We start from the raw sequence: 23,964 nt of genomic DNA on the forward strand, positions 1-23,964 counted from the left end.
CGTGAGAAACAAATGTTTGCTGTTTAAGCCACCCAGCCTATGGTAGTTTGGGTATAGCAGCCCAAACAGACCCACTGCTGATTGCCTAAACCCCAAGGATGCAGGGCTATGTCCTCGGGGCAGTAGCACCATATGAAAGATAACAGGTTGGATTCGGAGATTGAGTTCTCTCTCTGCTTCTAACTCCCCCCCCCCCCCCCGCACAACCTTGGGGAAATCACTTCTGAGTTTGGGGTGCCTCCTCTGTGAAACACCTTTCGTGGAACCTTGGATGTGTGGCATCAAAGTTCTGTAGGAGCTGTGACAGCCTGTGATTCTGTGAAACCAGTTGTTAATTGCATGACGGACTTAATTGTAGAGACCACGCGCAATCCAACTGCCAGACCATTTTCCGCAGAAAGGAAGGAAAGCATCACTGCTGCTCGTTCCTGTCCCTGACAGCGAGTTCCATTTAATCTCGTTGTAATAACAGAGCAGTCATTTCTACACCTCTTTGTGGACTGTCATGTCGTCCTGTCGGGGTGCTGAAAGCCTCCGGTGACGGAGCTCCTCCTGGGCGGGGGGACCTTCCCCAGGGAACACCTGTCAACAAAAAACATGGTGTTTCATTCTGCTGCTATTTACAGCTTGAAGCCCTTTCTCTCCCTAAGGCTCCATGCTTTTGAGATTCTGGTTGCATTCGACAGACATTACATTAAATCCCCAGAGAGAGGAAATACAAGGTACCCGCTGCACACATTACAGCGACGCCATGCTGGGCAAGCAGATGGGCTCTCTCATCTCCTGAGGACCTGAGGTCCAGCACCAGGCAGGAGCCCAAGCTGGCTGGCACCAGCCCCCACCTGCCTTGCCTCAGTGAGGTCTGGGAACGGCATCTGCCTTCCAGTTGGAGAAAGTAAATACGTTCTAGCATTTTCCCTTGTCACGTCAGGGTACATTTCCCAGTCTTCTGGAAAAAAAATATTTCGTTGTGAACACAGGGTGAATGAACGCATGCAACTTTGATTCCAAAAGCAGCTCCTCTGGGGCTATCAATCCTTCCTTGGCTCTTGCCACCAAAAAAAGAAAGGCTTGGATTTCAAGAATTCTATGAATTCCACAGCCTGTTAGGTTGCTCACAAATTGCTGGGCTATCAAGGGAGGGCTGGGGTTTAAAGCCTCTTTTAGTGGCCGCCAGCCACAGTTTCACATACTATTGGAATTCAATATTAGCAATGACTTCTTGGAGACAGGAAGTGTCTGAAACTGCCCTGTCTAGAAAAATGAGGGTCGATGGATTTCTTAATAAATATGTAGAGTGAGGACTTCTGTGAATCCATGCTTACTAATGCTGAATGGTAATTAAATTGAATGTGTTCTTGGTTTTTCGAAGCCAAGTCAGAACAACCTATAAACCAAATGTTTTCTCGTGAGAGGTAGAATTGCAAGAGCTTATCAGAGCCAGCTCTTGCCAAGAAGTGAGCTAGTGACTCTTTTCAAACTCATTCACTTTCTCCCTGGAGCTGCTTATATCATACTGGTTATCTTGGGGACCAAACTAGAGCTGCTTTTAGGACTTGACTTTGTTTTCTGTAAAACTATTAGAGATTAGGGTATGGCCGTGTATTCATTCAACAATATTGCGTGGCTATCCTGCAGAGGTCTTGTGGATACAACAGGCAAGACAGACTCAGTCCCTGTCCTTTTAGATGAAGTCCGGACGTGGTAACACAGTGCGATCATCAATAGCCTGGAGATGCCGTAGGAGCTTCTGGAGACAAAACTCCCCAAAGGAAGTGAGGTGATATCTAAGGTGATACCTGACGGATACAGATGAAGGCAGATATGTTTGTGTTCCAGGCAGAAGGAACTATACACGACAAAGCTGCAATAATCAAAACAGTATGGTTTTGACACAAAAACAGATGCATAGATCAATGAACAGAATAGAGAGCCCAGAAATGAACCCATGATTATATGGTCAATTAGTCTATGACAAAGGAGGCAAGAATATGCAATGGTGGAAAGACAGTCTCTTCAATAAATGGTGTGGGGAAAACTGGACAGCCACATGCAGAAGAATGAAACTGGACTACTTTCTTACACCACCCACAAAAATAAATTCAAAAGGGATTAAAGACTTAAATGTAAGACCTGGAACTATAAAATTCCTAGAAGAAATCATAGGCAGTAAGCTCTTTGATATCAATCTTAGCAGTATTTTGGCGGGGGGTGGGGCCTGTCTCCTCAGGCAAGGACAACAAAAGCAAAAATAAACACATGGGACTACAACAAACTAAAGAGATTTTGCACGGCGAAGGAAACCATCAACAAAATGAAAAGGCAGCCTACTGCATGAGAGAAAATATTCACAGATGACATATCTCATAAGGGGCTAATATCCAAAAAATATATATATATAAAACCCTCCTACAACTCATATCAAAAGACAACCCACCCGATTTAAAAATGGGCAGAGGACCTGAAGAGACACTTTTCCAAAAAAAGACGTACAGATGATCAACAGACACATGAAAAGATGCTCAGCATCACTGATCATCAGGGAAATGCTAATCATAACTACAACGAGATATCACCTCACACCTGTCAGGATGTCTGGTCCCAAAAAGACAAGAGATAAGTGTTGGCGAGGATGTGGAGAAAAGGGAGGCCTCATGTACTGTTGGTGGGAATGCAAACTGGTGCCTCCACTGTGGAAAACAGTTTGGAGGTTCTGCAAAAAATTAAAAATAGAGTTACTGTACGATCCAGTAACTCCACTGGATGTACCACTAGCTACGTACCTGAAGAAAACAGAAACTATTTTGACAGGTGCCCCCCTATGCTCATCGCAGCATTATTTATCATAGACAAGATATGAAAGTAACAGAATTTCCATTGATAGATGAATGGATAAAGAAGATGTGGTAGGTGTGTGTGTGTGTGTGTGTGTGTGTGTGTGCGCGTATGTGTATAACACACACATACAATGGGCTATTATTAGGCCATAAAAAAGAATGAAATCTTGCCATTTGTAATGAAATGGATGGAACTGGAGGGTATTATGCTAAGTGAAATAAGTCAGACAGATAAAGACAAATACCTTATGATTTCATTTACATGTAGAATCTAAAAAACAAGACAAATGAGTTGGTTAAGCATCTGACTCTTGGTTTCTGCTCAGGTCCTGATCTTCCGGGTTGGTAGCCTTGCTCAGTGGGGAGTCTGCTTCCCCTCTGCTCCTCCCCCTGCTCTCACACTCTCTCTCTTTTTCTCTCAAATAAATAAATAAATAAATCTTAAAAGAAATAAAAATGAGAAACAAGACAAATGAATAAACAAAACAAAACAAAACAGACTCATAGATACAGAGAAGAAACCAATGGTTGCCGGAGGGGAAGGGTTTGGGGTGGGAGATGGACAAAATAGGTGAGGATGAGTAAAAGGTACAATCTTCCAGTTATAAAATAAATAAGATGGAGGGATGTAATGTACAGCATAGGGAATATAGTCACAAATATTGTAACAGCTTTGTATGGTGACAGATAGGAATTAGGCTTATTGTGGTGACCATTTTGCGATACACACAAACATTGAATCACTGCGTTGTACACCTGCAACTAATACAATATTGTATGTCAGTTATTCTTCAATTTTTTAAAAAAGAAAGGAAAACAGGAAATCCAGATGTCTGTGTAAAATCTCCCAATATTTAAATATTAGCAATAAGTTCAAATGTGTATAAGTCATGTCCCAGGCCAAATCAAATAGTCTTGGGGTTATTTCTGTTTGTGACCTCTCAATGGATGTTTTTGTTTTGATTTTTTTTGTTTTAAACTCATCACTTCATTTGTCACTTGGCTTTTTTTCTTTTTGCCCTTGTTTTAACTATTTTCCATTCAGTTATTCTTTTTGGAAGTGGGGATTGTGGTAGGCGTCTTCTATTAACCCCACCCAAATCCATTTTCCATCTTTCTGACCTTGATTTGTGTGCTGGGAACAAGAACAGTCTTTCCTGCTCAGTGACTTCCATTAGGACGCACTGGCAGGGTTCAAGGGTTTGGGAAGAAAGTGAGGTGAGAACACATATCCCACCAAGACTCCCCCACCGCCCCCCCCATGGATCCTTCTACAGGAGCAGGCTCTGGTCAGGCAGTCTTGCCTATAGCAACCCTCTCCAGGCTCTGGAATCTGCTCCTTCTTCTTGGCCCTTCTAGAGCGTGGGAGCTAAGGGGTCTTGCGACCTTCACCATAACCTGTTGGTCTCCTTCAACCTTGTCCAAATCTTTGTGAATAGCCCCTTCAATAAACTCTCATTAATTACGAGTTTGAAGGTCCCATTTGCTTCCTGCCAGGGCCTGTGACTCATAAAGTATCAAGTGATTCACAGTAGCACATGGGGAAATGGGAGAATTATTTTTGTGAACAGAATATAAACAATACGTTGGTTTCAGAGGATGGGTATTCGTAGCACAGATGGGAAACTGTAACTACAACATAAACAGGGTGAGTCTCTAGATTCCCACGTCTCCAGTCAAGTTCACAAGTTCACGTCACGTGACATGACTTTGAACCCTTCGTTGAAAGCAGCTCCTGGCATTTTCATGTCGAACAGCATTCATTCCCATATGGACATTGTTATTTCCAACATGGAAAGTTCGCCCTAGCTGTGAAGTGAGTGAGGCATTTCACAGAAGCCTTGCCTGCCGGTTCTCACCACTATCTCCCTCTCCTTCGTTGACTTCTCTTTGGCCTCCTGCTCATCGAGACCCAGTCTGGGTTTTTCTAGGCAGCACAGAGTGAGTAGTGGTTGAGAGCAATTACAACACAAATACATCTGTGCTGGAGTCTCGGATCTTATCGTTTTCCCCCGATAGCTACACACATGCTATTTCACTCCACGTTAACTTCCTCCCGACGCAGACCTCGTAGGGTGGCAGAAAGGATGAAATAAGAAAATGCAAAGAAAGCACTTAACAGGGCTCCTGGCACAGAGGGGGCCAATAAATGGAAGAGATTATTAATAGATCAACCCCTGTTGCCCAGGAAGCTGCTAACTGTTAGCAGTTAGTGTGTTAATGGGAACATCTGTCCGTTTACAGGACACAATGAGCTTGTCTAGTGTAAGCAAGGCCCTGAAGCAAGGCACGATTCTCAATCACCCTCCGGATCATCAGAGCAAAATTGAGTTATATTCCGTCTGGTGTTCATATATTCTTATTGTTTCCACGTTTTGAAAATTCCTGCCACATTATCTGTCTCCAGTCCCTTGGTGCTCCTCCTGTATTGCGTTTCTCGAAGATTCTGAGATGACATCTGCAAATCCCATTAGCAGTTTGCAATTACAGTTCCTCCACATCTAGAGAACAAAACGCATTGAAAGCAGTGTGTTGCTTCCTTCTATCTTTTCACTGATTAGGGCTGCACTTCCCGTTTTATGTACCAGCTTCAATGAGAAGCCCGTTCTCCCAGTATACTCTTAACTTGCCAGGATAACAAATTTCACCTTAAAATCAGTATGTCCCTTGCTGGGACCATAAGGCCAAATGTGCTGTGTTGGGAGAAAGGAAGACTGAAAGGCAGTGATGATTCAAACCCAATAAAGCCGACACAGAGTAAGAGGGAAAATATTGAACCCTTTCTCCGTAGCCATTGCTAACTTTGTATTTAATGTGAAACTTGATTCTCTTTTAAAAACTGAATTATGGGGGCGCCTGGGTGGCTCGGTCGGTTAAGTGTCTGCCTTCGGCTCAGGTTATGACCCCAGGGTCCTGGAGTCGAGCCCCACATCGGGTTCCCTGCTCAGTGGGGAGCCTGTTTCTCCCTCTCCCTCTGCCTGCCACTCTCCCTGCTTGCTCTCTGTCAACTAAATAAAATCTTTAAAAAGTAAAATAAGAATAAAAACTGAATTATGTACCCTGTACCCTCCCCCCAAATAATTCTACCCCTTAGGCTCTTAGTCAGGGGTGGGGTGGCCTAAACAGCCAGAAACCTGGGTTATAGGCCGCCCCTGGCCTGTTCTACTGCTCTGGGTTCTGTAACCTGTAAGCTTCACTACTAAAATCAGCAATGTTTTAGCTGGCATTTGTTGAATATTTACCATGGGCCAGTACTTTATGAAGATTGTCACTTTAATCCCCCAAAACCAACCTATGAAAGGAAGCTGCTGCTACTGTCATTCCCGATGAGAGACTGAGCCTAGCAGAGGTTACGTGGCCTGGCGTTGAAGCCCAGAAGCCCCACGGGCAGGTGGCAAGCGAGGTCAGAAAGGCTCGCACAGCCAAGTCAGCATCTGAGGAGGTGCGAAGAAGCCACGTGCCAGCTCAAGGGAGGTGGTTCTTAGCAGTAGGTGGGCCTGGCAGGATGCCTTAGCACGGAAGGAAAGGAAGGACGGAGCACAAGACCAGGGGGACGGGCCAAGCATACAGAGATCCTGAGACAGGAATGCCCTTGACACATCTGAGAAACCGCAGGAAGGCCCTTTTAGCCGGGGGTGAGTAGAAGAATAGGTGCTCAGAGAAATGAGCAAGGGCTGCTCTTTGCATCTTGTGGGCTTCAGTAAGGATTTCCTATTTTATTCTGAATGTGATAGGAAGCCATCAGAGTTTTGAGACCGGGGATTCTTTGGTAAGTTGGTGTTTTAAACAGGAGAGCATACCTGCCGTGTGACTCGTGTGTAGGTGGGTGGCAGGGGAAGCAAGGAGGTGGTTTGGAGAACTGTCACGTGCAGGTGAGATATGATGGGGACTTGGACCAGTGTGGCAGGGTCAGAATCAGGACATGATCTAACAGCGGAGATGGCAGGACTGGCTGATGGACAGGAGCTGAGAGGGGAGGGAAGAAAGGTGCGAGGGGGGACTCCTAGGGTTTGGGCTGAGCAACTGGGTGAATGGGAACCCTATCCACTGGAGTGGGGAGGAGCAGAGAGGTCTGCATGCGGCACATGAAGTCTAAGATGGCCTTTGGATGACTATGTGGAGATGCCAAGTTGGCCAAACCACTTGTCACGGCTAATTTTATTTGTCAGACTGGCTGGGCATGGTGCTGCTATTTGGTTAAACACCAGTCTGGATGTTGCTATGGAGGTATTTTTTTTTTTTTTAGATGAGATACACATTTAAATTAGTAGACTTTGAGTGAAGCAGATTACTCTCCGTGCTGTGGGTGGGCTTCATCTAATCATCTGAAGGCCTTAAGAGAAAAACTGCGGATCTTCAAGGAAGAAGGAATTCTGCCAGCAAATTGCTTTCAGACTTAAGATTGTAACATCAACTCTACCCTGGGTCTCTAGCCTGCCAGCCTATCTTGCAGATCTTGGACTCGCCAGCCCCACAATCATGCAAACTAATTGCTTAAAATCTCTCTATCTCTATATATAAACACACACACACGCACGCACACACACACACACACGTGCACACTCATCCTATGGTTCTGTTTCTCCAGAAAACCCTGACTAATACGTCACTCTAAAACTCAGAGAAAAAAAGCTCAAGATAGAAATTTCGGAGTCATCAGTGTATAGATCAGAGTTGTCCAATAGAAATAATGCGTGAGTTACTTAGATAATCTAAAAAATTCTAGTAGTCACATTAAAAACAAGGCCTAAAAAACAGGTGACACTAATTTTCATGTATTCAATTTAATCCAATGAAGCCAGCATTTTATCTTTTCAACATATAATCAATACTAAAGTATTAATGAGATATTTTACATTTTTGTCCACACTAAGTCTTCAAGATCCAGCATGTATGTACACTGACAGTACGTCTCAGTTCGGACCTGTTACATTTCACAGGCTCCGTAGCCACGCGTGGCCGGTGGCTGCATACTAAACAGTACGGTGCACAGTGATACTGAGATCTGTGGGGTCGGGCAGGACCACATAAGATGCACGAGCAGGTGGAGGAGGGGAGAGAACAAAGCCAAAGACTGAAACTAGGACTCCCAAATGTTTCCAAGTTAGGAAGAGAAAGGGAATCCAGCAAAGGAGGCTGAGACCAAGTGTCTAGTGAGCAAATGAGAAACGAGAGTGTAGAACCTTAGAAGCACAAAGCACTTACTGTGTGTCGGGTTGCAGTCCCTTACAAGAGGCGAGAGCTCACAGTGTGTGTCTGCTGTTCGGGTTTTACCAACACAAGACAGAGGCTGCAAAGAAATACTGGGAGGTACAGTGGGTGAGCACAGCGCAGACAGACCTTCATCACCTTCACTGAGATCTCGAGTATGACCGAATCATCATCTGCAATCTCAGTCTGCCCACCCCCAGGGAAATGAGCAAGGCTGTCCAGACAGCCGTCCTCGGCTGCCCTCGAGCTGCTTTGTTCATGCATGGTAGCATGCTTACTGCATGCCAGGCACACACTTGGGGGGAAGAAACGAGAATTAGATATGGCCCACCCTTCAAGGCGCTCCCAGCCCAGCAAGGAAGAAAGCCAGGATGGAGTTGCATCTCTGGAAGCAGCTAGGTAAATTCTCACGTCAACGTCACGAGGAAAATCCAGTATAATCAAATTTATTCTTGGGGAAAAAAAGTCCCTCGGGGAGGTGGTACGTTGGCATCTGAACTGCAGCCTCTCAACGAGTAGAACACAGCCGGTTTCCCTGCAGTGCTCGGACGGATGGCTGTTTCCGCGGCTGAGCACCAGAGGAAGCACTTGGCTTGGCTTGTGTTCTGAGGTCATGTTGTATGAAAAATACGCATCGTAGCTTTAAACACTGGTGTGTGGGATGCTCCCAACAAGAGAGGATCAGAACTGGATACAAATGCTCGCAGATTCACACCCCAGGGCATATGTGCATGGTGGGGGACGGCTGGCAAAATCACCCGCTTTAGATTGTTTTTTATTTAAAGTTTTCTTTGGGCACCTACAGTTGAATTCACTTGAGCTACGTACATACGACGGGACTCAGCCGCAAAAAGACAACGACGATGCCATGTGGCAAGGGCGATGCTCTTTCAGAGGAGGTGAAGCATGTCAGAAGATGCAGCAGGGATCCCTGCTTGCGAGCTCCCAGAGCTCTCCGGAGGCCGGCAGGGGTTCAGATCTTTGCCGATGTGAACAGTGAAGCGAGAGGAGAGCTGTGCTGGTTGTCTCGAGCCCAACTTGCTTATTGTCATAAAGGGAAGAAATGGGAGGGGCCCTGTTCCAGGAGGACCCTTGAATGGCCCTGGAGGGGAAGGAGGAAGCAGAGCCCCAGCCCCAGATGGCTGCTGTAGAGAAGGTTCTGGTCCTGGGGCCCCTGGGTGGCTCAGTTGGTTAAGCGTCTGCCTTTGGCTCAGGTCATGATCCCAGGGTCCTGGGATGGAGTCCCACATCGGGCTCCCTGCTTGGCACGGAGCCTGCTTTCCCTCTGCCTCTGCTGCTTCTCCTGGCTCATGCTCTCTCTCTCTCTGTCTCAAATAAATAAATAAACTAAAAAAAAAGAAGAAGACGAAGAAGAAGTTTCTGGTCCTGCCTCTGCACACTCTCAATGCCCTTTCCACCGGGTCCCCTCTGAAGACTCAGCACCAGGCTTCCTACTCAAGTCCAGCCAGAGTCACTTGCCCCAGGCCCAGGTGGAGCCTCCCCCAGGCAGTTTTGTGAGTCCTGAGCCTCGTAAAGGGTTAGGTCTGCCCGTGCCATTCACCGGGAGCTGCCGTCACAGGTCTTTTTGGATTATTCCAACCCCTTTCCTTCTTATTTTCTTACCTCCTCATAGGGCCTCTCTGACTAGCCCATCCCCAGCCCTGTCACCTGTTGCAGACATGCGTCGTGGGCCCAGCAACTTGGAGTTCACTTGGGTCTTCACCTGCAGGCTCCATGCACAGTCAGCAGAGGGTGGTGGATGCCTACCTGTCACTCTGCCTTCACCAGGTGGCACCGGTCGGGCCAGCCTTGCCAGACCTTCCTGCCAGAGAAGGAGGTAAGGCAAGATTGCAGAGAGCAAGCCGGCCCACACTGGTGGTGAGAGCCTGTCCCCATGACACCCTCAGTCCCTCCCACCTTTGCAACGTGAAACGTGTCCCATCTGGATTTCCACACACTTCTCCTTCACCGGGGCACACATAAGGTTGAAAGCCCTTCTGAGCTGAAGGAAAGAACCAGGGTGAGAAGACAGAAGAGGGGAAGAGAAACCATGTGGATACACTACTGCATGACACGGGCTGTGCTGTGGATTCACAAATCCACTTCTCTTAGAGATGCCTCCCAGCTGATCTGCCACATTGGGAATGGTGGTGTGCCGTTGCCCAGATGGGAACCCTGAGGCCTGCAGCCCCTTCCCACCCCTCGTTACCCTCTGTAGGACCGGCTTCAGGGCTTCCCCAGCGATTCTCAGCTCTTCTTTCCTCCCCATTGAAGCCATGTTTATTCTCTTTGGCCTGCCGATTCCTACAGTCAGTTCCGACCGTGCTCAGCTTCACTCTTGATATATGCATGTCACACGGACTTTCTGTATCTCTGATACAAAGATGTCACCGTTGGCATAAGATTTGCAATGCTACCTCCATCTGCCCACCAAACAATAAGAAAGGCACCATATTGTTGTGCTCCCTGACATGGAGCCTGTCCTTACAGAGCCTGCCATGGGACTAGGTAAGTGGTACAAGGAGAGTGACAGGGCAGGGCATAATTAATGGCCAATGGCTGTAGAGATTCGGAAAGCAGTGAGCTCAGAGGCACATCTGGACTCAGTTGTGACCTCGGGCACAGGTTTCTGAACCTCCGACTCCTCACTTATAAGCCAGAAGTCATAATCACGTCTACCTCCAAGATGTGTTCCCCACATTCATTTCTATAAAGCATTCCTGCCACACGGTGGTCATTCAACGAAGAGTGGCTCTGGTCCTGAGGAGGTCAGAAATGATGGTGTGGACAGTGTGGCAGGGGCCGGACCCTTGGAGCTGCGCCCAGAGAGGAAATGGACTGGGATTGTGTCTCTGCTTGATGGCACTGGGACCAGTTCCACTTCTCTGGCTCAGTGGTCCTCAACCAAGGGCCATTTTGACCCTCATGGGCCGCTTGGTGATGTCTGGAGACATTTGTCACACCAGGAGGGGAGGAGGATGTGCTGTTGGCATGCAAGGTAGAGACCAGGGGTGCCGCTCAATATCCTGCCGTGCACAGGACGACCCCACAACTAAGGAGACCCAGCCCCACATGGCAGTAGTGCTCATACTGAGAACCCCTGCCTGGCTAGAGCTGTGGCTCTCGGCCCATTCAGCTGGTGAACTTATTAACGAGGAGGTTTTCCTGGGCGCTACCCCCCAGAGGGTCTCAATCAGGAAGTTTGGGGTAAGACCCCTCCCCCCAAATATACACACCCCAGAGATTCAGGAACAGGGGCTCCCTGACCCTGGGGCTCCTAGAAACTGCTCTACAAAGTGGACATGGGACTTAGCAAGTATGTAACAACTGACAGAGGCTTTGCATTAGGAGGCTTTCTAAGCTGGCCACCCAAAGTTCTGGAACAGTATGTTAAGATCAGTATCGTCCTTTTTACGAAGGAGGAAGGGGAAATACAGGGAGAATGACTTGTCCACAGTCCTGATAGCCATCGAGTGGCAGCATTAGGACTTGAATCCCACTGCCTTGCATATAATAGCAAATGTCTGTTAACTGGATGAATAATTGAATACACAGATAAATGAATTGAAGCACCCTGCCTTCAAAATTCATTTTCTTTCCATTCTTGCATGATAACTCTTTAATTACCTCAGAAGGTGCTGAGGAATTGAGATAATGAAACTGAAGTGATAGGAGTTATAATAAAATGTAATATGAGCCAAGAATTGCTTTTTGGAACAACTGACTTTGAAATTGTCAAGACGTTCACACCCACTAATGGAAAATTACCTTAGTACGTGATCCTGAACTTTCAAAGAAAGGGAGATTCAAAGTGATAATAACTCATGTTAATAAGTAGCACAAGGTTGTCTGTTTCTAACTATCTTTCATTTAAAAAAGAAACTATTTAGGCTTATAAAGAGTTAAAAATCAAGGCTAACATTTTAAAATAGGCATTTTAAAAGTCTGCCCTCTGGTGGACAGAGGTAAAAATGCATATGATGTTAAGAAAAACATGACGCCTTACTTAGGGCAAGCAGCACCTTAGCACTAAGTTCACCTGAAACAGGACAGAGGCTGCTTTGAGCTGAACTGTGTCCCTTTCAAATTCGTATGTTGAAGCCCTACCCCCAGAACCTCATAATGTGACTATATTTGGAGATGGGGCGTTTAAAGAGGAGCATTGTTAAAATGAGGGTGGCCCCTAATCCCCTCTGACTGGTGTCCTTATAAGAAAAGGAAATTTTGACCCAGGAGACACCAGGATCATGATGCATGGAAGAAAGGCCACGTGAGGACACAGCAAGAAGGTGGCCATCTGCAAGCCAAGGAGAGAGGCCTCAGAGGAAACCAAACCTGCCGACACCCTGATCTGGAACTCCAGCCTCCAGAACTGTTGGAAATACATTTCTGTTGTTTAAACCCGTCCCCCCACCCCACCCCCAGTCTATGGTATTTGTTGCACAGGCTCCAGGGGACTAATCCAGCCACCATTCAGGAACAAGCTTCCCTGGTGATGAAGAAGTTAAATATGTGGTGTGTCACTGAGCATCTATTCTTTATTTTTTTTTTAAGATTTTATTTATTTATTTGTCAGAGAGAGACAGAGCACAAGCGGGGGGTCAGGGGGACAACAGTAGAGGGAGAGGGAGAAGCAGGCCTGAGCAAGGAGCCCGATGTGGGGCTCAATCCCAGGACCCTGGGATCATGACCTGAGCTAAAGGCAAACGCTTAACTGACTGAGCCACCCAGGTGCTCAGAGCATCTATTTTTAAATTTGTGTCCTACTTACTAAGGGGTCTCTTGGGGGTTGACTGCAGTCTACTTCAGGTCAAAGTCCAGCTAGGTAACCTGCCAAGAGCTCAGGCCTCCTCGTGGAGCTCACATGGCTGGCAACATGCGCTCTTACTCCAGGGAAGCATTTGCTTCCCTGCTGGCCTCCTTTGGGGCTCCTAGTAGGACTATGTCTCTTTATCCATTGAAATTTTACATTAAGAAAATTTAAAACCATCATTTATTTCTTATTTCAAAACTGATATGTGGATTTCATAGACAATACAGATAAGCAAAAATAGGGAATTAAATCTAACAATGATTCTCCTCTACTCAGAACTGATCCAACTAACATTTATTTCTCGTTCACATTAGATTCCTTTTTTTTTTTTTTTTTCTATGACTAGAGATGCATAGTTTTGGGTCATTTGCAAAGAAGGGATCATCCTTTACATATTGATTTTTACCTTTTTTCACCAATAATATATCATAAACAACTTTCTGCATCATCAAATATTATTCTACAGTATCATTTGGATTGCTTTTACTACTCTATTGTAAGAATACATCTTAATTTAATCAAGTCTCCATAGACGGATATTTGCTTCCTTCTAATTTTCTTTGCTCTACTAGTCAGTGTTGTGATGAACCACCTGGTAATCTTTTCATATATCTATGATCATTTTCTTGGAATGCTAAATTTTGATTTTTAAGTATAACTTTAACTACCAGTGACTGGGGGGAAAAAATCCCCATACTCCCAAGCAATAAATGACAAAGCCAGATAGGTAGAAGGAACAAAGTTATGTCTTGAAGTACTCACTTTTTAGACTGGATTATGAGGACGATGATTTCACAGAGGGATGACAGGAAATTAACCAGGGTAGAAGAATGCGGGCAAAGAAGGGAGAATGTCCACACTTTCCATAGGGTGGCTGAAAAAGAAAACCACCAGAAAACAAGTAAGGAAATAAAAAGATAAGTAAAGAGAGCTAAGGAGTGAAGAAGGTGATCCTTGAAAAGGAGTGGAGAGAGAAGGCACAGTTTGAAGACCTGATATGACTGGTAAGTACAATGTTTGTACTCACTGTGAGACTAGTTGGCATGTCTATTGTACACCAGGAGCTGTACTTAAAACATTTAACTGGTCATCTCATTGTTGCCAACAGCACCCCATCCATCGATGTGAGCTCAGAAAATACAAAAAAAGGGTAACACTTGACTTGGAAAATAGAGGCAGATCTGCTGAGGGAATAAAATGTATCTAATGCTTTTCAAAGTAAAGCTTAAACAAATTCTAATATTTTGTTGTATACCTCTGGTTGCCCATTAATGGAAATCTAAAATCATCTATAATGGACCTATATTCAGGGAGCCCAGTTTAGGCTACTTCCTCATTTACCACTTTGTCAAGGAATAAGGAAGGGTGTTTTAATGAGCTCTATTAATCATTGGGAGAGTGGCGCTTTTTGTTCAGAAATGGACCAAAAGCCCTGTGGGTAAAGACCACATAATGAGAATAAAAGGTGTCCTAAGTACACAGAACTCATTCTAAGAGAATTTTTCAAGTCACATGTGCTGGTACCTGAATTGTTTGTTCCTGGTCCTAAGTCCTTTCCATGATGATGTTTCTCAGTGCTTCCTCACCAGCCTTCCGCATCTTTCGGTGAACTCTTGCTGACCACCATCAGTTCCCTCCAAACACAAACATGCTGAACCCACCTGCCTGTGTGGGTCCTGCTCACCCCTGGGGTCAGGCTCTGCCCAGGATCTGTGTTGCCCTGGCCTGGTGGACTGGGAAGGCATGTTTACAGTGTGATAAATGCAATCTGCAGGATGAATTCAACCCTAATCCAATTTTATGAGATTGACATCCATTCTAAAATCCAGCCATGGCATTTGAGATTTCAGACTTCCAGATGGAAAAATAATGAATGAGCACTACTCAGCAGCAGACACAGAGATATTTCCCTGAAAGGAAGGACTCTTGTCTAAGAAGGAGACCCCCTGCGGCCACATCTGACCCAGGAACACAGGCCAATCAGTCTTCTTGGGATGGTGCTATGGTCCAGTGGGCTCTGTGGAGCAGGTCACAGGGGCCGCATCATGAGCTCGGGAGACCCGAGAGGAGGGAGGCTGTCAGCTAGCGAGGACATGTTTGCAGGAGCTATGTGAGGCCACATGGAAGAGCCAGTGGCGAGAAGGTGAGAGGGAGAAGAGCAGGATAGGAGCAGAGAAGATGTGGATGGAGCATAAGTGGGCAGACTCGGGGACAACGTGTGCCATATGCCATGGTTGCCGAAAGTACACATGCCAGGTTGACAGCTCTGGATCCAAAGTTTGGGCGTGATAACACTCAAGCTTACATTGGATAAATATGTATCTGGAATCTTGGAATTGGCAAAGATTTCTTAATCAGGACACAGACATGCTAACCTTAAAGAAAAAAGTTAGTAAATTGGACTACATTAGATCTAAGAACTTCTGTTCATTAAAAGACACTGAAAAGAGTGAATGGCAGCATATGGGAGGAGGTATTTGTGCACACATCTGACAAAGGACTCATCACGAACTCCCGATAATCAATAAGAACAAAACCAACAACCAACAGACATATGGATTAAAGACTCGAATAGATACTTCATAAGGGAAGCTAGCTAAATGGCCAATAAACATATGAAATGATTTCCCTTATTCATTACCAGGGAAAAGCAAATTCTGGTACACACTCACCAGAATGTCTGAAAGAAAAATGGTGGCTAATATCAAGTGTTGGCAAGGGTGTGGAGCAGGAATCCTCATAATCTGCTGGTGGGAGTGTAAACTGACCCAACCACTTTGGAAAACCATTTCTCTAAATTTCTCTGCAACTGATCCTATGTGTACTCTAAGACTTAGTGATTCCACTCCCGGGGACATAGCCAACAGAAGTGCATACGTAGTTCACCAAAAGACATGGACAAAATTGTTTGGAGAAGCCCCATTTTTAATAGTCCCAAACTGGAAACCCACCTGCCCATCAGCGTTAGAATGGACAAATGAATGGTGAGATGTTCCCACAATGGAACACCCAACCAGCAGTGGGTCTCTACATACAGTCCCAGGAAGAGCAGCATCAACATCATGGGGCAGCTTGTTAGAGCAGTCTCTGAGGTCCTGCCCCAGACCTACTGAACACAAAACTCTGGGACCGGGACCGGCGATCTGTGTTTTAGCAAGTCCCCAAGTTGCCGATGGTGTCCACACAAGTGGGAGAATCACTGCTTTATGGAACCAAGAGTGATCCACCTACAGCTCCCAGCAGAAATATGGGTGAATCTCACAAACGTAATGCGGAGCAAAAGAAGTCAGGCACAAAAGAGCCTTTTGGATCATGCCATTTCTGCAGAGCTCAAAAGCAGGCAGAACTAATCAGTGCTATTAGAAGTCAGGATCAAGGTGGGGACTAGGATGAGGGAAGTAGGGTGCCTAGGGCAAGATGTAAGGAGGTTTTCGTGCTAACCCTGAGGGTGAGTGCCTCCTAGGGGCCTTGCTTGCCTCACCTGACCCTGGCCTTGGTCAGGACGATCCTTACCCTAGAAGGAGCACAAGGGGCCCCTCCAGGCCATTGTTAATGTTCTGTGTGTCAGTCTGAGTGCTGGTTGCAACGGGGTGTTCAGATCCATAAATTCATCAATATGTACACGTACGTACAATTTATAAACTTTTCTGTATGTAATTCAGAATAATCTTCCAATAAGAGATTATATGCATATGCAATTGGAATAATATACCCTGTGATGATCAGTGATGAAGCAATGAATTTAATTTTTTGGTAGCCTTTGAATATAATTGCTTTCAGAATAGGGGCCTTTTTTAAATTAATGAGCTCAGAAATTAACAACAACAACAAAAAATTCAGGGCACCTGGGTGGCTCAGTCGGTTAAGTGTCTCCCTTCGGCTCAAGTCATGATCCTGGGGTCCTGGGATCGAGTTCCCCATTGGGCACCCTGCTCAACGGGGAGTTTGCATCTTGCTTCTCCCTCTCCCTCTGTTCCTCCCCCAACCTGTTCATTCTCTCTCTCTCTCTGTCAAATAAATAAAATCTTTAAAAAAATAATAATTCAGAGTCAAGTCTGATAGATGATATGTGAGATCAAATTGAGTAATACCATTATTTTTGTTCTAAAAAACGTGGCTTAACTGGACTCCGAAGGCCATCGCCAAGGAGAAGTGAGTCCCAGATATGCTCTGGGCGTGGAAAAATTTCGGAATAAGATATAACTCCTCAGGGAGCAACTTTGAGCACACTTCCCTGACGTCTGGGGTTTCCCGCCTAGGTGCTAACACATCACCCACCTTGCTTTATAGGCACACCTGGCAAAGACAGAGTCCCCATCCTGTGTTGCCTGCCTGCTAGGACAGCAGTGATTTGTGTTGGACTCGATACTTTTATCTCCATGCCCACGTGAGCTCCCGGTATGGCTTGCCCCACCTCTGTGTTTTACCTTGAAGAGGAGATGTCCCCATGCGCTGTGCTTCTTGCCGCTGGGCTGGAGTTAATGGCAATGCACGAAGGATGTGAGACCCTAGGAATCAAAAGCATTTTTGTCTAGATTATGAAGAAAATATGAACAAGTAATTCTGGCGCCTCCTGCCTGGATGCTGGGGTGACCCGCGGGGTTGTGGGGACTGTTGAGCAGAGTGGACCTCACGGACCCCTGAGCGTCAGACCCCGGGGCAGCGGCTGCTTTCTGAATAGAGGAAGGTGCTTCAGGATCACAGAATGGCACATGGCTCTTACAACAACAGTCTTTCCCGCAGAAAGCCCTGGGGCTTCCTGTGAGAGTAAAAGAGGCTCCGCTTGTCCTGATGGTGCGCCCTCTCTGAGTACGGCCCAATCTGGGGACAGCCCCGCTTCTAACCCCCCCAGCTCTGACCTGGGAAATGTGATGACCAAGCAGGTCTGGCAGAGGGACCGTCCTGAGGCGGTGAGGAGCCAACGGAGCATAACTCTGGGTCTGTTTTGGTCTTACTTCACTGTCTAAACTCTCCTGGAATTTTATTGAATTTAAGCAGTTCCACAAACGTGTGATCCTATCCTTCCTCAAAAGTACACTCCCTAGTGCCTATTTTCATTTCGTTGCTTATGTGAGGAATCATTTTAGTGATCTGTCTGCCCGTCTTGTCTAAAATGCAGCTGCTTCGGCACCCTCCACGCAGAGCCTCGTCCTTACCCCAGCCCCATCCACGCAGAGCCTCGTCCTTACCCCAGCCCCATCCACGCAGAGCCTCGTCCTTACCCCAGCCCCATCCACGCAGAGCCTCGTCCTTACCCCAGCCCCATCCACGCAGAGCCTCGTCCTTACCCCAGCCCCATCCACGCAGAGCCTCGTCCTTACCCCAGCCCCACCTCCTTTCCCCCGCAGTGCGCCACCCCCTCCTAACTGCCCCGTGTCCAGCCTGTCCCCTTTCCGAAGCTCCTGCGCTGGAAGCCAGTCCTGCACACGCAGCAGCCCGATCACACCCCCGCTTGGCTCTGACCCTGCAGTGCTCCTGTTTCTCTCTGAATTAACCTCCTATTTCCGAGGCTTGGACATCCTGGGGACTTGCAGACCCTGGAGAGACCGCCCCTCCCGGGATTGGCTAATTCGCAGAAAGAGCAAACCTCTGCCGACCCAGGAGTGCACTTTCATATGCAAATCAACCAGTCCAGAACCCACACCCCCACCGCCTCCTCTAGGGAACTGTTATACCCTGGGCCACCAAACCCCTGTCCTAATCACCCCAGGGCCAGCTACTGACAACTAGGGGCAGCCCCGTGTCCTAGAGCCCACTGGAATTATTCAAACTACCAATCCTAAACCTCTCTTGTTCCTTCTACAGAAAGCACAAAAAAGTTTATATAGCTCCTGCTTGCCCCTCTCCCTCTGCCTCCTGACTGCCCCTGGTGCTCCTGGCGTGGCCCCTTGTGGAGTGGCATGCCAGTTCTCTTGCCAACCGTAGATGTAATTAACGAAGTTTTCAACCACCTGTTGTCTCATGATCCATGGGCTTTGCCATACCTGAATAATAATAAAACCTACATTTAAAAACACTCCCAGGGGAAAAGTCAAGGTCTTCACACGGTCTAGACTCGGCTGCCCACTATGCTAGCCATTAACTACATGTGGCTATTGAGCACTTGAAATGTGGCTAGTCAATATTGTGATGTATGGTAAGTGTAAACCATGCACCAGGTTTCAAAGACGATACCAAAAAGGAAAAGTAAAATATCTCATCAATAATTTGCATATTGACCACATGTTGAAATAAGAATATTTCAGATACATAGGCTTCAAGAAAATATATTAAAATTAATTTCACCTGTTTGTTTTTACTTTTTTAGTACGACCACTACAAAATTTTAAAATGCATGTGTTGCTCTCATGTCTCTATGGGAGAGCCTGGTGGGCAGGCCCTGCATGATCAAACCCTGCCGCCTTTCTGGTTCATCTTCTTCTCTCTTCCCCCTCACCTGCTCTGTCCCGTCACACTGGCCTCCCCATGCTCCTTGAACGCTTCTGCCCCAGCACCTCCGCATTTGCTGTTCTCTCTACCTGGAATGAGCCCTTAGATACCCGTATGGCTGGCTCCCTCACTGCCCCCCAACTCTACCCCACTTCATCTCCAAGTGCAGCCTGCTCTGGCCTCCCTCCCTAAAATACCAACATTACCCCCAAATTCCTCTCCCTCTTCCCTGCTTGATTTTTCATGCTTAATATGTATCACTAGCTAAAATTTTGCTTGTTTCTCTTGTTTATTATCTATGTCCCCATCACACGAAAGCTGGTAACAGGCAGGGATTTAGGTCTCTTGTGCTCTCTGCTGTAGCCTCTGTCTCTAGAAAGAACAGCGCTTTGCACAAAGTAACAATAAATATTTGTTGAAAGAATGAACACAGGAAACAGGCTTTTAGCCTCAGGATCTTCATTCCAAATGAAAGAATTCAAGTATACGTAACAGATAAAAACAAGGCTGAGGGTTGGAGCAAGGGAGAGGCCTGCAGGGAGTCTGGAGCTAGGCCGGCTGAGGAGGCCTGGCCATGGCCGAGAGGCACTCAGACCCAGGCTGGGCTGCTCAGACCTGTCAGATGGCAGTGGTGGGGTACCCGGGGGCGGTGGGGGTGGGGTGGTGGGGGTTGGAACGCGCCAGAAAGGAGAGAATGGATAATCTATATTTTTAAAAAGCTGCCTGTAAGATCAGCCCTTGGTGCTACTGCTTATTTTTACAAGTGGAATGGGACACAGTGGATGAAGAACTGAACTGGCTTGGGAGGGCAGGTGGTCCAGAAGCTTGCTACTTTCTCAAGCCTCATCCCAGAAATAATGATTAAAATCTGTGTTTAACCTCATCTCCAGTGAATCCTGTGCGTATTGCTCTTCAAAATGCAGTCAGTTCCAGGAACAGATGACAGAGAGACAAAAATGTGATCTATCCATACAATGGGATAGTATTCAGTCTCAAAAAGGAAGCACATTCTGACACGGGCTGCAGTATGGATGACCCTTAAAGACACTAGGCTATGTGAAATAATGCAGTCCCATGAAGGCCACATGTGTCTGCTGCCAGCCAGGCTTAGCCCTCTTGATTAGTGCCAGTTTCAACAACAAACACGCAGTCATTTCTCACCCCCACTAAGGGGAGGGTATTTCCTGGGCAGAGGTTTGTGTAAGAGCTTATTATAGAAAGCTCGTACAAAACAACGAAGAGTGAGGGAAAATGGCTGAGAGTAGTAATGAAGAGGGATTTAATAAAATAAGAAGCACAGATATGGGGCCAGTAAGTGTCAAAAGTGATCATTCTCATTAGTAATCAAACAAAAGGAAGAAAACATTACAAGAATGTATTTTTCATATGATGGGTTGGAAAAAAATTAAAGACTAGCCAGGGCTGGTGTAGGTACGAGGAAAACGACCCACATCCTCAGATTGGAGGGACTGTAAAAGGTACCTCCAAGGAGCGTCAGAAGCCTTCATAAAATACATATTCTTCCTATCATTCCACCTCCAGGAACTTGTTCTTACAAAACAAGTGTTTGAGAGCACAAAGATACATGCACAAGATGACTCACTACAGTGTTTAGAGCTGCAAACAGAACCCAAACCTCTTAAATAATTGGTAAAATACATTATGATATATCCACGTAAAAGAATAGTATACAACCATTTAAACTGATGCTGTGGATTATACTTCTATTTTTACTTATTTGGAAGGACCTTCAGCATGTATGTATTGGAAAAGCAGTGTAAAGAGCCATCTGTGTAATAGGAGTCAAATTTGTTTTAAAAGGTCATATATATTTACATGGAAAAAGTCTAGAATCAAAGTTACAGTGGTTGTCTCTGGGTGGAAGGATTTGGATTATTATTGTTTTTCTGGTTGTTTGTATTGTATTATCTAATTTTCCTACAAAGATTATGTATTACTAGAGTTTTTTGTTTTTTTAATCTTCCATTTTGGTGCAGGAAAAGGAGGACACGTAAGAAAGCCTAGCTGCCAAGATTAAAGGTGTTTACAGGCTGAGCTCTTGCGTACTGTGGGATTGTCGCCTGCCAACTGAAAAGGGAGTAATTAGACTGAATGTCAAGGGATGAGCCATTCAGGGAAGCAGCGATCCCTTTGGAAGAAGCAGAATCCCCGGTGTTTACGAAGCTACCGGGCACCTAACGCCAACAAAGACACCAGGAATCCGCAAGCGGCACCACGCTCTCGGTAGAAAAGCGGTTTACCTCCTGCCCTCCCCAGCTGGCACGTAGGGGTACTGGGCATGCGCCGGGCTCAGCACTTGACCGCGTCCTCTCATCTAACCCCAACGATAACCCTGGGAGATGGTTATGGTGCCCGTTTGACAGTGGGGTGGTTAGTGGGTGCTGGAGCTGGATTTGAATCCAGTCTTCCTGATCCCAGAGCCCGCCTCTCTGCACAGCCCCTGACTCTGTCCTCCCAGCTGCCGGGAAGTGACGGATACTCCAGGGTGTGCGCAGAGCCTCCTCCGGGACGAAGGGACACTTTCCCCAGCAACAGGCCAGGCCCAGGTCCCTTCCAGAGCCCTTTCCCGGTTAGCCGTGGGCCGCCGAAACAGTGCTGCCGGCCACTTGGCCCTGTCCGTGTTGTTTATTTTGCAGCAGCTCCGAGGGGTCTGGGTTTTGACCCGTGGCGCCCCCGCATGTTCCCACGGCAACCTGGACGCATCCCAGCAATGTTGTGAGAGAGCCACGGTCGAGCTGGAGGGCAAGGTCACAGGCACGCACTGCATGCCGTGGGAGGGAAGCCTGGCACGGGCCTCCCGTAGGGCACTGGGGGCTTCTGTAATCCGTGTTTGGAGTCGCACCGTTTTCACAGAGCAGCGAGCCCGGCAGGACCGCACGCCCAGAGCCCCTCCCCATCTACTCTGCCGGCTCTGCTCCAGCCAGAAACAATGCACCGGCCGGGAGCGAACCGAGAGGAAGTCTGGTGTTGCGTTTCTTTCGGGGCAAGTTCAGAGCATCCCTGCCCAAGCCCTCCGCGCGTTCCCCTTGTGGAAGGCTGCGCAGGTTATACCACCCCCTGAGCTCCTGGGGGCGCTGTTCGCGCAGACTGAGGCGTGGATGTCGCCTTCGGAAGGCTTGATGTTGAGCCACGGCGGCACCGACTCCCCGTGACTGGTTCACAGCAAGCTGAAGCTAGGACAATCTACTGGGGACCCAAACAACAGCTCCTTTATCCAGGGCACACTTTTCCAGTAAACTCAACTGTACCAAACACAACCAAGTCATAGATGGGTAGGAGAAAAATCTAAAGTGGAAATGCAGATTTCTAAAGGCAGCATTTTAAAGTCACTCACTAGCAAGTGAAATCAGGCCCTCAATCAGAGCAACCTGCTCTTCTCTGGTGCATCATTTGGTTGCTATTAAAAAGTACCATAGCCTGGGTGGCTTATAAACATCAGAAATTTCTTTCCTATCGTTCTGAAGGCCGGAAGTCTGAGATCCGGGTGCTAGCCAGTCAGGTGCTGGTGAGGACCTTCCTCTGGGTTGCATGTCACTTTCTTGTATCCTCACATGGTAGTCGTGCTGCTGGGTGGGGGTCGGGGGGACGGGGGAGCTCTTTAACTTCCCTTTTATGAGCTCACTAATCCGTTCAAGACGGTTCCACCCACATGACCTAATAATCACTTCCCAAAGCACTCCCCCCCAACACGATCACACTGAGAGTTATGATTACAACATATAGATGGGGCGTGGGGGAGGGGGAGGATAAAACATTCAGTCCATAGCACTTTCCAAGTCAGTTTGGTTGTCTGGTTTCTTAGCCAACTGAAGAGGAGAAGAGCCTGGGAGCAGAGTGGGTGACTCTCGGAGGCCCCTTTTATTGTCCCCCTGTCCCCTAGCACCTGGGAATATTGGCTGCTGTGGACTCACAAGTGTCCCCTCCTCGGGAGAACTGTCTTTGGCAGTACAAGATCCAACTCACCCGAGAGGTTAGAAGCACCCCCCACCCCATGCCCAAGCAGTCTGCGGCCAATAACTGCCTGACATAGGGGTGCACAGGGTTGGCTGCCTTGGGCGTCAGAATCCTTGTCTCAGTCTGTGCTTCCAGGAGACCTGAGCTAGAACTGAGAGATGTTGATGTACTGTTAGCAGAAATGGCCCCACCCCCATCCCCCACTGTTAATCAAGTCAGACACTTGGGTGTCATCTTTAACCCCTCCCTCACACCAGACAACACATCAAGCCCAAGACCTGCAAATTGGGTGCCTCATCTTGAGTCTGTCCATTCTTCTCTGTGCTCTGTGACACCACCCGAGTTCAGGCCACCGTCAGCTCCCATAGGTCTTGCTGCTCCTGCTTCTTCTCCTCTCTGTTCTCCTCATGTCGTCAGAGAGCATATTGGACCATGTGACTTCCCTAGTCAAACTGCACAATGACTTCCAGTCTATTTAGAATGCAGCCCCCCTTGACAAGACTGGATATGACCGGGCCTGTGCTGACCTCGCCACTCACATGTCTCTGCCATCGTTCCGTCCACAAACCCCCAGCAACCCCACCTCCTCACCCGCCTCCAAACAACTAGAACCATTTTGAGAGTGTCTTGAATATGTGCAGGGATCTCTGGTACCCTGGACATGCTCTGTCTGGAAAGCCCTGCCTCACCTCAGTTCCT

At 47.1% G+C, this 23,964-nt stretch overlaps 1 long non-coding RNA gene across 1 annotated transcript; it reads right to left on the reverse strand.

Annotated features, from left to right (window-relative positions):
- Positions 1-205: 205 nt before the first annotated feature.
- On the reverse strand, positions 206-23,664 carry LOC118545321 (uncharacterized). Its single transcript, XR_004922048.2, has 3 exons — positions 23,544-23,664; positions 13,624-13,735; positions 206-582 (listed from the first exon to the last, which is right to left on the reverse strand). It is a non-coding gene; the product is annotated as an uncharacterized LOC118545321 (long non-coding RNA).
- Positions 23,665-23,964: the final 300 nt, after the last annotated feature.

This window comes from Halichoerus grypus, chromosome 4 (genome assembly GCF_964656455.1).
Source record: "Halichoerus grypus chromosome 4, mHalGry1.hap1.1, whole genome shotgun sequence".
Classification (NCBI taxonomy): domain Eukaryota; kingdom Metazoa; phylum Chordata; class Mammalia; order Carnivora; family Phocidae; genus Halichoerus; species Halichoerus grypus.